Source organism: Bactrocera oleae, chromosome 3 (genome assembly GCF_042242935.1).
Source record: "Bactrocera oleae isolate idBacOlea1 chromosome 3, idBacOlea1, whole genome shotgun sequence".
NCBI classification, from domain to species: Eukaryota; Metazoa; Arthropoda; class Insecta; order Diptera; family Tephritidae; genus Bactrocera; species Bactrocera oleae.
In genome coordinates this window covers 89,673,520-89,687,698 of record NC_091537.1, presented here as the reverse complement: position 1 = coordinate 89,687,698, position 14,179 = coordinate 89,673,520, and positions in this window count along the sequence as shown.

Genomic DNA, 14,179 nt, shown 5'->3' with positions numbered 1-14,179 from the left:
CTATATTTGATAATTAGTACATGTATGTAGTGTGTTTGATTTTTTTCTATAGTTGGCAACATTTATCAGAAATATTTTGTGCATTTAAAAATATATGTTATGAAAAATTTTAATAGTTAATATTTTCTAAAAGTGGAATACTTGTCGATATCTGATAATTTATAACATGTAGAGTTTGTATAAATTAAATTCGATTTTTCCCTATAAGTGGCAACATTTTCTATCTAGAATACTTTTTCCATTTTACATATTTTCTATATCTGTGCAAATATATTTTTTAATTAACATATTTTATGAAATATTTGAACATTTCCTAGACGTGACAACATTTTTTTTATTACATAAATATTTTCAACCCAATATTATTATTGATTTGACTGTTGTAATTTATATTGAACTTGCATGTTTATGTTATGTAACGTATAATTTTATTTTACTTTAGTATCTTTTGTATTTTTATATAGCATCAATATTAACTATTAATTTTAATTTTATATAATTTTTTTTTTATTATTTTTTTTTTTAACCTTTTCCAGGCCACCCTGTTGCTGTTTGTTTTAAATGTATTAACTCTCTTCCCTATTTACTTTTGAAACTTTTTTAATATTCTCGCATTTTCTATTTCTCATATATTTTGTTTATCACTTTTATTTTCCTGCCAAATTTTGTTTACTTATTATTCATTATTAATTTGCTTATATTTTTATTTTTATATCATGCATCCGTTTTGCATATCACTTTTGTTATTTTAGACTTCCTTAGAAGAGAAATTAGAAAAAACAGAAAAATCGCACACACACATAGCAAGCAATGTGCTTATAAAAAATTAATAGCATACCTTTGTGCGCACACTCGTTTCAACAACATTTGACAGCTTGTTTGCCAGCACTTGTAGTAGCATATAGTTAAGCGACGAGCACGTCTATCACACAAATATATACACACACACAATGATTTCAATAAATGTTGTCTTTGGTGTAGCATTTATGTATTCATAAAATATTTAAGGTGTACAATGTACATATATATATATATGTGTGTAGTTATGTCTTTTGGTAGAAAGTTTGTGGCGGACTCAATTTTGCTCTGCACCAGGTGCGACTGATACGCAGTTGGAGGCGATATGTTTTAGTAGTGTGTATATCATTTTTGCTTGCACTTAAGCATTAAAGTCAGCAAGTTGAGTATGATTTCGTTTAAGATATTCTTGAATGGATTTGGCAAGATTTTGTCTTAATAAAATATGTAATTTATTTGAAATTGCCTTCCACTGAATTATGTATGCACATCAAGACAACTGTACACACATACATGCATGAGTCTCTTACTTCGGCTTGTGCTACTTAGTAATCGCATATAATTTCAGCTTTTGACAAAATAAGTTACGTTTTTGAGGTGATTTAAATTCCTTCATTAGTCAATCTGTAAGAAATGGCATAATATGAGTGCTGACAGCTTTATTGCGTATTAAAGGATTTTCTCTTTCTTTCTTTTTTTCATTTCGGTATGCCTGAGTGATAGTTTAGTAAAAGGAGTTCAAAACAAAAAAAAATATTTTATCGACTTTTATAGCTCTTTACAGCATGTTTGATCTTAGTATATGCTCCAAATGTAAGCAAAAATCAAATTCATTATACATTCAACTAAATACTAGATTATGTCATCCGATTAAGTTTGAACCGGACTAACAAAGAATAAACCTCATTTTCGCGTATTTTAATACGAATCTTTATTATCGCCTTCAAACCAAGCACCTAAGCCAGCACAAGCATGCCAACGCAAAGCAACTTTCCTGCAATAACGGTCAAAATTTACGTATATACAAAATTTCAAGCCCCCACATTCCAAATGATTAACTTTGTTCAGTATCTCCACTAAGCCGTATAAACTTTATATACTGATTTTTGAACTTCAAGCTGGCTATATACTGTGTATAACGGTCAGTAGGTAAGATATCTTGACAAAATAGGGTGAGCGTATTATCTTGGCCATTCTGTAGTTTGGTCTTGGAAGTGGATTAAATTGTTTCATGAGCTACAAGTAGCTCCCATTTACCAAAATATGTTCACACCTTGGGCTCTTACAAATTATAGAGTATATAATATAATATTATGCTGCCAGCGAACTTAGCCCTTCCTTACTTGTTTGCTTTTCATATCATAAACATGGTACAAACTTGTATATTAAGTTTGCCACGATGTTTGTAACATCCAAAAGGAAACGTCGAAGACCCTATAAAGTATATATTTAAATGATCAGCGTGACGAGCTGAGTCGATTTAGCCATGTCCATCTATCTGTCCGAAGTTAACGTTTTTGCCTGTTGTTTTTTTGGTGTCAAAATTCAAAACTAAATTCCAATTCAAAACAGCCTGAAGTGCTTGCGACTCTGTTTACAGTCGTCAAGCTGAGCTGCGAAGTGGAGCACAGTACGCACACTTGAAGATATGCTATGCATTACTGCATACAGCTGCTTAACTGGGTGTCACTTCATGGCAGAGACTGACACGCAAAGCGATATAACATACATAAATATGTATGTATAAATTTATGTATATGAAAATGCTGAGTATGTGCATATTCTCATGCATATATTTACTATGGCCGCTATATATGAAAGAATAGCCACGATAATGCCGCCAAATGTGTTTACACACGCCCGCGCTGAGCTCCTAGCCGCCTTTCAGTCATACTGTGTAATTGTTGTCATCACTCTATGCTTGCATAGAGAACCCGCTTTCAAACTTATGCAAGCAAATAGCATAATGTTTGGATAGTGGAGAAATAAGTGCACGGACACGCGCTGAAGGAGCACAACACACAGCATAGCATAGCCTGCCATAGAAGCAAATGAATAGACGGCTAGACAAGTGCATGTGCATAGCAACAGTAAGCAAATATTATCGCTGTATGCGGGCACTTACATGTATGTGTCGTATGTAGATGGGTGTGTTGGTGTAAAGCCATTCGGTTGCGTGTGAGGCAGGAAGCAACTAGCGCAACTTTAAAAGCAACAGCAAAGTTTGCTCACACACTTTATTTGTTTGCCTGTGTGTGTGTGTGCATGCGGAAGCGGAAGTGCAAGTTTAAAAACAGCCAAAAGCAACTTCTTAACTTTCTTTCATTCCTCACATTTCCTGCTTTTATGTGGAGCAGCTGCAATTTTTCCCCTTTTTTTACATGACAAATAATACTTAGGTTTATTTATGAGTATTACATACGTTAAAATGGAGTTCGTTAATATAAAAACTCTAATACACCAGTATATGCAGAAATGTTGGGTGGATAAGAATTGAAGAATAAGATTTTCAACACTCGTGCTCAGGTATATATAATATAATTTTTATGCGGCAAATACTGCAGGAACTTGCCGGTGTATTGAGAGCTTAAGCGTAGATTGAACGTACGAAAAACTGGCATAAAAATAAAAGAAATTAAGACGATTTTAATACTTACTTAGTTAAAAGTGTCACTCCTCATTTAGCTTAATTTTAAAATACTTGCACATATCAATGAACAGTAGAACCAAGAATAGGACTGAATGTCATTCTTCACATAGCACACGTCGATATAGCCGGCAGGTGCATTGCTGGGAAATAATGTAAGACTCAGCTAAATTGGCTACATGAAAGAGTCAAACTGGATCATTGAAAAATTCACTCCTTTTTCGACTGCATTGCTGAAAACTTGGATCACTGCGCCACAGAATATAATATTTTCTTAAATGTTTTAGCTTTGCTCACATATCGACGAGGGATATGTGGATGGAGCGAAGTCGCTGGAGAAGCGGCGCAGTGAGCCTAGCGGTGCTGAGCATTCACTCCGACAGCAGAGTGGCAACACTGGCTTTGAGCTCGATTACTGTGCACTCAAAATTAATCATCTTCTCGTTTGGGTGCCTGGTAATAGCATATTCCCTAGAAAGCTGCAAAGCTGATGAGCTCGCAAAAGAGGCATTCATCGGATTGGAAATGAGTGCGTTCTCCGTTGTCATCTTGCGTTCTAGCAACTTTAACCTCTGGACTTTGCGTGAGCTTAGCAGACACTGGTCAACAATTAACTACTGTTTGATGCAGAACGCAGGAGATCCTGAACTACTTGCTCTCAGTAAAGTTCAGCTTGCCGCAATCGTAGGACATTTTTGCACTGGACATTATCCAAAAGGCGTAGATGTGGTACGGCAGAAAACGCGTGCAAAGCCTGTCGATAAATTTTTTTTTTAGATCGGTAATAATAAAAAATCCGGGTTGAAGAACACGACATGAGTGCATTGAAACCATAAAAAGTCGCTGAAAGCACTCAAGGCCATCCCAATCAAAGCTTATAAAAGTGCATGCAAGCTTAATTAAGCGTTGATATGCTTGTATTGGCTTACGAAAATCTATATAAAAGATCTATATTAAAATTAAAGAAAATTTTGTTTTCTATTTTCAATCGGAATCAAATTTGATCAGATGGTATACGAAGTGGAGGTGCATCAATCAGCAGTATTCCTCTAGACTTGTTGATATTTTTTGTATAGTTGTAACAACAACAAAAGCAACCACTCGAAAAATATGTTTGTAAAGGATATGTAAAATTTTTAGAAAAATATAATCTTAATGTACAATATTTTTTTTTATAAAATCTTCTGAATGTAAAATACATCAACATATGAAATTGAATATGATATAGATATATATAAGCATACAACAACTACGCATGCGCTGGAAAATATATCAAACTTAAAAGCTGTAATATACGAACAATTTCACCGAGTTATTGGTGTGGAAATTTCAGCGTCACATGCTTTTGAGGTTAGGGATCACTGTAGCAAGCTGCAGTGCACATATTCATTAAATGGTTGTAGCCTTAAAGTTCATATTCGGTGAATCCCATTTATGAAAAAATAAATTTTAAAACAAGAAAAAAAAACGTCGGCTGCACCGAAGTTATAATACCCTTCATAGGTGCATTTTTTAGAGCATGCAAGTGTTAAAGAGTATCTTGATAAGATTAAGATTAAGAGATTTTGATCGATCATTTTAAATAGCAACTATATGAGCAGATCCATGGAGAGAAAACAATGTAAGCAAAATTCCATATCGATATTTTAAAAACTGAGGGACTAGTTGGCGTATATACTAACGGACAGATAAACATGGCTTAATCGATTCAGCTCGACACATTGATCTATTATATATATACTATATATGGTATCTGACGTTTTCTTTTTGGTGTCACAAACATCGTGACTAGCTTAAAATACCCTGTTCAGGGTATAAAAATAAAAATTAACCAAATTAAAAACACCTGGTATGTAAGCAAAGTGCTGTGTTGCGAAGCACACGTGTTGCATATTAAACACAAAAAAATATTCACAAAAACTTGATAAAAGTTCATAAAGCATTGATAATAATCATGAATCTTAATTAAGATATTCAATATTTGAAATACAATTAACGCCTATTAATGATTTATATCAATTATTTTCACAAGCATATATTTCGTCAATATGGTAAGGCTACACACGCTCTTAATAGCTGCGTTATTTAATAAACTGCACAGATATATATGTAAGCTCGTGGAGTGTGTGACCAAATGTAGAAAAAAATGTATTTCATGTATTAAAAAGCATATTCAAATTCATTAACGAGTTGTATACAAAAGCGGCAATTAATAAAAACAAACAAAAAATTTTCTGCTGCAATTAACGCAATTACAAGTAGCGGCTGAAATTTAATTTATTTACAATTGTTTATGCATTTCACCTACTACTGAATATTTTACACATAAATTATATTTTTTTACCTGAAAAAAAAAATAAATTATTTGAAAATTTTTTATATTATAGTTAAATTTATTCGCTAATTATTATTGAGTTACCAGTTGTAAGCTAATAAGAGCGTGTGAAATTGCGCATATGCCTTATGTTTTATATCGATCACATTTTCGGAGAATTACATGCAATTATCGGTTGTTAATATTGAAATGTATTAAAATCGCATTAAGTAAGCAGTTTAACGCGCTCATAATAGGATTGTCGTTATTGTTGTCTTAATGTTTAGGCGGGGTTACGAAAATGGACAGGTGTTTGCTTAATGTAAATGTTGTATGCCGACATAGGGTATTTAAATTTCATAAATTCAGTTCTAAAGAACGATTTGAAATATATTTTTTGGCTCAAATAATAAAGCAATGCATTTAAAACACGGATTGAAAATTGTAGGTGGTTGTTTGGTTGAAAAGGGTGGCGCAAGAGCGCCAGAATGTAGACGGCGGCACTTAGGCCATCTTTCGGCCCATTGTGCTCCTGGTTGGTAACCAAATTAAGCCTTACCCAGCAACTCGGTGGATTTGGTAAAATACCTCAACAATATTACTAAGTTCCCTTTTGCCTAGAAGTACATACTTATTAATTTGTCCAGTATTAACACTACCCAAAGTAACTTTGTGGTATGCCCTGTGTTGCCAGTGCCAACTCGTCTGCTTTTTCGTTTCCTTATATTCCTTTATGACTGGTTCACCAGAGATTTTAACCGAGTTACCTACTGAGAGTCTAGTTATTGCATAACCTAACACAGATTTGTATTGGCGCTACGGATAGCACTAATCGCCGCATGGCTGTCTACTAGAAGGTTTATGGACTTGAAAGACTGCATTGTAGTAAGAAGCCCGCTCCTGTTCCTATTTCACCATTTGATTGTTGAAACTGTTTATTAATGAACCATTGATCCATTCTTCTGCACTGGTGAATGGAAACGTTGTGTTTAATTCACCTGAATATGTATTTGCCAGATATCGAGGATAAACTCCACAGCCATCCACCACACCAACGCACCATAAGTAAGTATAGAATGGACGGACACCTGTGTAGCCAATAAACCATATGGGCTCATAAACCCCACTTAGCGGCGGCAATGGCTCTTCTGCAGGAGTTCCAGATTCGAAGAGCTTTGGAAGCCCTGCTCTCAATATGTTCTCTCCAGCTCAGTTTATTATCCAGGATAACTCCGAGATAGGTGATAGAGCTCGAGAGTACAATAGTGCTACCCCTTAAAGAAAAAATATCAAATTGCGCAAATTTTGTCCTTCTTGTGAAAAGATACATTTCTATTTTCTAATACCATGAACTTTTTAATATATGTATGTGTAAATATTCTTCCCTGAACAAAGGACACCGAGGTCGTTGTACCGACTGCTTTGAAAGGTAACTAACTACTGGACGCTTTGGTAACCATTTCTTAGGTGAACAGGGGACCGTCATTCTGGTTGGGTAGTATAACAGGTTGGAAATGACACGCGTAGGACCGTACAGACCGTAGGAAATGAAGCAGAAAGTAAAGGCTTGAAATATAGGTGCTTGTGCTTTTCATTGAGTATGTCTTAACATTTACGTATAGTTAGTTTTCTTGGTCTACAGCCCGGTCAACACAGATTAATGAACTTTTGATACCACTTCAACGAAATTCCTTTTTATCAATTTTTTTCACAGTACCAATTCTTGTATTACTCAAAATGCTATAACTCAGGAACTAAATTGTGCAAAAGCTTTGAGATATTCACTCGTGTATGTTGAAGGTTGGGGTAACTACAAAAATATGAATTCAATTCTAGTGTATTCATAATTTTTATAATCTTTACCCATTTTTCGGTGATATTTACGAGCACATCTAGTGTGACAGCTTAAAAACAGATTTTTGGAAATAAAAACAACTGCTGTATTAATTGATTTAAAATTTTAAGGGTATATTTATAAATATTTTCACCAAAGAAAATATTTTCGAGGTACGCGCGATCTCCGACGGCGCTAAAAAAATGTTCTCCACTACTGCAGTGATGCCAGCTTTTTCGTGAATAATACCTAGAAAACAAACTCACTACTAGAAGATATTCTCCGTATTATGACCAACAATTGAAGAAAAAATCAAAAATTTACAAAATGGCGACGTTTATCTAAAACAAAGGTAAATTTTACCCAAAATTTTTGTCTCATTCGGCCTGCCAGAATTCAATTTTTTATTAGCTGAAACTGGACAGGTATGTTATTGTATGCAGAATTATAAGTTGGTTAATGGGAATAGTTGATAGTGTCTCCGAGAAACCACTCAAGCAAATTTGAAAATTATAGTTTTGAAAAATCGCTAATTGAACTGAGCGGCAACACTTTAGAAGTCTGTAACTCAAAAAACATATCGATTTAAAATTTTAGTATATTATTAGTAAAAGTATAAGCCATCGAAATATGGAAAAATCGTTTTTTTTTTTAAGTTCATACCAGTTGTGCCTTTAAATTCTCATGAACTCGATAAATACTACGTTTTAAATATTTTCCATTATTACTTAATATTATTTTTCCTAAAAAAAAAAACTAATAATATTAGTAATATATGTAGTTCTGCGCTGGGGCAAACCTTATTAGAACATGTATTTTACTGAATTATACTAATTTTTCATTCCAACGTAACGAGTATCTGCGAGGTTCATTACTCCAATCAGTCATGAAGTACTCATATTTACTGCAATGTAAATAACAATTCTCATAAAAATGTACACATTGTAAGCAAATAGTAGAAAAATTACAAAATAAACCATAAACAAATTATACAACATGCGTTCCACATGAAAGCACGTGCAATAAAAGCAAATAAGAAAATTAAAACCACAATAAATTAACTGGCGAAAACAAACACTATGAAATTATTGCACTGCAATTACATTATATTTATAAAACGCGCCTGCGTAGACACTGCAACAACAACTGGAGCGAGAGTAAAGAATACCAACTCCTCATTTCGAGGGCTAAATTGGAAGACACTGCACCACACATTGTTTATACAGTTGTTAGTTTTATTATTATTTTCGAGTTTGCTTCGTAAACTTTTTTGCTTTTGCTTTTCTCTGGAACTTCGTACAGTTTTCAAAATAAGCACATGCTAGGCTTTATGTATGTGTGTATGGGTGCGCGTGTGCATCAGTATATGAAATGTGAACATGGTAAATAAAGCAGAGTTGGTTATTATTATCTTTAAGGAAATGAAAATGCACGAATATTTGTTGCTTAATAAAGAAAAATATGCTAAAAAACATACACAGGCATTTAAATTATAATGTATGTGTATGAGAGGGTGAATTTATAAACAAAATTCGCAGAATTCTTGAAAATAATGTAGTTAGAGGCAAGTAGCGAAATGTTCATTGCTATAAAGGGGTGCGAAAAGACTAGCGCTGACTAAATAACTTTCAAAAATCAGCTTAACCAAAGTTTGGAGGGGCTTACAATCATTTTTTACCATATATTAGGGTATTTTGAGCACGACGATGTTTCACCTAAATCTACTAAATGATAGATTGAGCAAAAAACTGGGTGTCATTAGTTTTGTACTGACTAATGACACCACGTTGTTTGCTCAATATCATTTAACATATTTAGGCGAAACATTTCCTTTTCTAATGATGATAATGACTTTAAGGAATAAACCAGTGTAAAACTCTAATTTTGATAATTTATTTTAGTAGTGAGGAAAAAAAAAGTCGAATTTCTCACTTACAGGTTTTATTAAACATATAAAAAAATTTGATATTGAATTTTTGTCATAAAATTGTTGCGACTGTGTATTTGTATTTCCATGAGGACCTCTACCGGTCTCTGTGAACTCTCGTGACTACATTTGAAAACTGCAGTTTTAGAAAGACGTTTTTGAAGCTTTATGTGCTGAAGCTGGCTAGGTCAAACGCTTCGACCTTCTAGCTAAATGTGATCATGGAAGAGTTTTTCACCATTATACCTATTAAGACCATATGGTGTACTTGAAACCAAAAAAAAATATTTGACCTTTAAAAATCCGAAACTATCCCAACCGCTTAAAGTTAGGATCTTCAAATATCTCATATCTTTAAGCATTATTCCAAACTATAAGAATCGCTTAATTTTTCAAAAACTGGACTGTAAAAATAAAAAAAAATTTTAATGCCAAAACCGGATTAAAAATGAAAAACATAAAATTATAATTCCAGATACTGTATTGTAAAAAAAATTGTACATCAAACCCAAGAATCAGAAGATTTGCTCAAAAAAATTTAAAAAAAATAAGAATTTAAAAAATTTAATATAAACTGTCTCAAAATATTATACTTGTTATCATTGAAAAAGAAAAGTTTATTTTAATAGCATTTAAGATTTGGCATTTTTTGTCTTATTTATTTTAATTATAGTTTCTCAGTTAAAAATAAGTTAATCTTTCCTTTTTATTACTATTCATTCCACCTTTTCATTTGAAAAATATTTTTTTTTTTGTATTTTATCCAAATTTTTAATTCCGATTTTCAGATGATAAAATAAAAATTAAATTTTCAATCCGTTTTTTGAATTAATAATTTACAATTTTTTCAAACCAAAATTTTTGAATTAATAAATTCGCAACGCTGCTCGATGTTAAACGATCGTCAAGCTATCATTAATTTACTCTGAAACCCATTTTTACTCCAAAAAGGTACGAATTATTCCAAAGTTTACTCAATACCACTCAATCCGAAAAATTTAGTTTTTCTAATTTTAAGGATCATTGTAAAAATCAACTCCAACTGTACCAAAAAGCCGGTCACCTTAACTTACGTTGCTTGTTACCTTATTAAACCAATTTTCAAAAAGTAAAAATCACTTTGCAAATACTTTGCTACCGCCAATCACTAGATGAATTCAACAATTATTTATTTATGCAAAATAAACCTCTTGAAACACTGTAGAATAGTATTCACATTTCAATTTGCAGCACACAAAATATTTTTTAGCTCTTTATTACATATTACTTCAGGGCCTGTACCTTTCTGCTTCTACCTTTGCATCCATTGAAGCGTTCTACGCACAACTAACCACTTAGCTAACTAGCCAATAACTACCAGCGGCTGTGACCAACATACAGCAGCCAGGTTGTATTTTGACAGCAACAATAACAAACGACTCAATTACCTTAAAGCAGCATGTCTATCAAAGAGTTTGAATGCGTGCGCCGTGACGTATGAGTGACCTCAAAAAGCAAGCCGCACGCACACGACTGAAGGAGCACAACTACCTACACCAATACACACAAAGTAGATGCGTTTGTGTGCTTGACACTTGGGCATAAATCACTTTAAAATTGATTTAATGCAATACGCTGCTGAGTGCAGTCATGGGAAAAGTAGAATATCAAAATGACATTAAGGAAACTTTGAGACACAGCAATGGAGGGGGACGCTGGCGTGGAACACGAGCAGTGATTGGTATTGAATACAATGGACGTGTTGGAAATGCGTGAATGGCAGCATATGTATATGGAAACGTATAAACACGATTTCGATTGCCTGATATATTATGCATTACAGCGTTTTTGGCAAGCGTGCTGAGCCAACTGCTGCCGAAAACGAAATGCTAATGGAAATATTTCTTTCTAACGCAACAAACGTGCTTTTATATAAAAATATACAACGCGTTCGCTTATAAATAATTATATTTGATAAATTGCAGATAAAAATTCGGTTAAGCTTCACCTTAATTTGTGTGACAAACAAAACACTGACTGTTGCTTCAATATTCTTATTTTCATTAATAGTGAATATAATCGATTTAGCTGTCTCTTTTAATTAAATGAAATGCGTATAGCTGTTTTCTGTTCAGTTGCGTCATTAGTTCACTTCATTTTCGAATTTACGAAATGTCAAAATCTTTACACATCATCATTTGCACTAACTCAACTGTAATAAATCATAAACAAAGCAGGCAATCAATTTTTCTACAACAGTAAGTACTCCAACCAAACGCAGTGCTCAGGCAGATATTACCTAAACATTGTCATTTGCTGTTTACTTTGGTAATTTGGCTTCCATTTGCTTTATGCGGCATTTATTGCCAGCAATTGGCTTCAATTAAAACCAGACATCACTTCTTTTTGCAACAAAGATGGGCAAAAATATTGCTACTCAAGGCAACATTTGTTGTAATATTTTTAATTCACATTATTTTTGAAGTTTATTCGACTAGTGTGGTTATTTGTTTGTTACTCTAAGTTTTCTGTATGGAATAATTTTGAATTTCTTTGTTTGGACGAACAGCTTATGTGGCCCCCAATTACTATTAAATTGTATGTTTTAAAAAATCAAATTATCGAATATACATATAAATTTGAAAATAATCTGCGAAAATTTGAAGTTGATCCGGAAAATAGTTTCGGAGATTTTTTGAGGGAATTTGTAAGAATTTTATAACTATAAGTATAACGGACTTCCAAAATTTTAAGTGCATTTTTCTCGAAATGTTCAGAGTTGGTGCGAAAAATTTCTTCAAAATGACTGCGCCGATAGAATTAAAATATTCATTCGATCTTTTTAAGTATTTTTGTCAGGTATTGATCAAAGGCGTAAGAATATTGATAATAATTTCGATTTTTTAAAGCTGATTTTAAGCTTAAGCTACGCTGAAGTGTACATTTTTCTTTTTTACTTTTTTTTTTTGGGAATCTGCCATTTTGCCAAAAAGCGAAATTAGGTCTAGTTCTTCGTTCATCACCCGTATTTATCTATTATAATAATTTTTGTTTTTTGGTTTTTGGATTTGAAATAGTTTTAAGTAGACAAATTTTTTTCACCGGCAGACACCTTTTTTAGGAGATCCTCCTGCAGATTGGCAGCGGAATCAAGGGAATACACAATTAATCACCGAATATTCAAATACATTAAATTCTTCAAATGTACATTATTTTTAATTTTACATTAACTAAAATACCTCTTCAAAAAACTTCACGAAAAAACACGTTTATACTGACTTGCAAGTGGATAAAGAAAATAGAAAAATCTCGTTTTACGATTAGAAGAGGCTTTATATCCGGTACAATAAACACAGAAATGATTTTCAAAATTTTATATTTTCAAAGCCAGAATTAATTTTATTCTAAAAGATTCTTTAGATTAATTTTTCAATTCATTAATCAATACTTTTTTAACGTTGGTACAACTCTTGTTTAAATTTTCCAAACAATTTTTACAGCTTTTAGTTCGGTTAGATATATGCGTTCTTTTCAATGATTTGCTTTGTCTGCATTTTCAGCGTACAAGTATTAATTATTTTTAAACAAATCACGATTTTAATTTGGCAGCTCTGTATAATAATAAATATATAGTTTGAAATATCTTTATAATTGTTGTACATTTCCTCAGTAAAGTTGCCATATGTACTCTAATTTTTATTTATTTTTTTATTTTAATATAATAAGTATTATTTTGGTAATAAATTTGGCATAGGTATCGCTCTTAGGCTGTATAAATTAAGTTTCGTTTGATGAATGGAATATATTTTCTTGATTCAACACATCTTTTTATTTTGTTCACAGGCTTATAAATTTTATTTAGCTATTATATCTTAGTATATAATATGGTAGATACATAAACGGGCTGTAAAGGGTGTCGCAAAATTAACGCAAGATTTTAATTTCGATTCCATGTGTTATTCCATTAAAAACCCTAACGTATATATTTTATCATTCAATCAAAAAAATACAATCAAAAGACTAAAAACTGTGTTTTCTATTTAATGATGATCTTGCGTTAATTTTTGAACACCCTTTATATACACTCGACATCAAATTTGACTCAGATATGCATTAGGGTGTCCGTTATTTCCAAGTACTTTTTTTCTGCTGGCTCCCCCTGTTACAGTTTTTGCCCCAAAAAATTATCAAATGAAAAAATTTCTTTAACTTCAAATTAAACTGTGTCTAAAACATTCTACTTTCTCCATAAATATAACATAGAATTTTGTGACCTTTTCTTTATATTTTATTTAAATAACTTTCAGAGAAGGATATTCTAATACAAAATTGGATGCTCTATTACTCAATAATTAATAATAAAATATATATATATATATATATATATATATATATATATTTTTTTTTTTTTTTATATATATAATATTATATTATAGTTCTTATTGATTTTTTCCATAAGAATATTCCTGTAAAAGTTATACGCAGTTAAAGTTATGCATTCATAGAGTATACCATGTCGTATGAGCAACACAAAATATATATACGGCACTTGTATGAACTTAGAGATACATAGATATTCAAGATTTACATCCTTGCATACAACTCTTTTCAGCACCACAGCCACTCCAGCTATTTAATAATATAGCCATTACTACAAATACCCGCATATAGCAAATGATT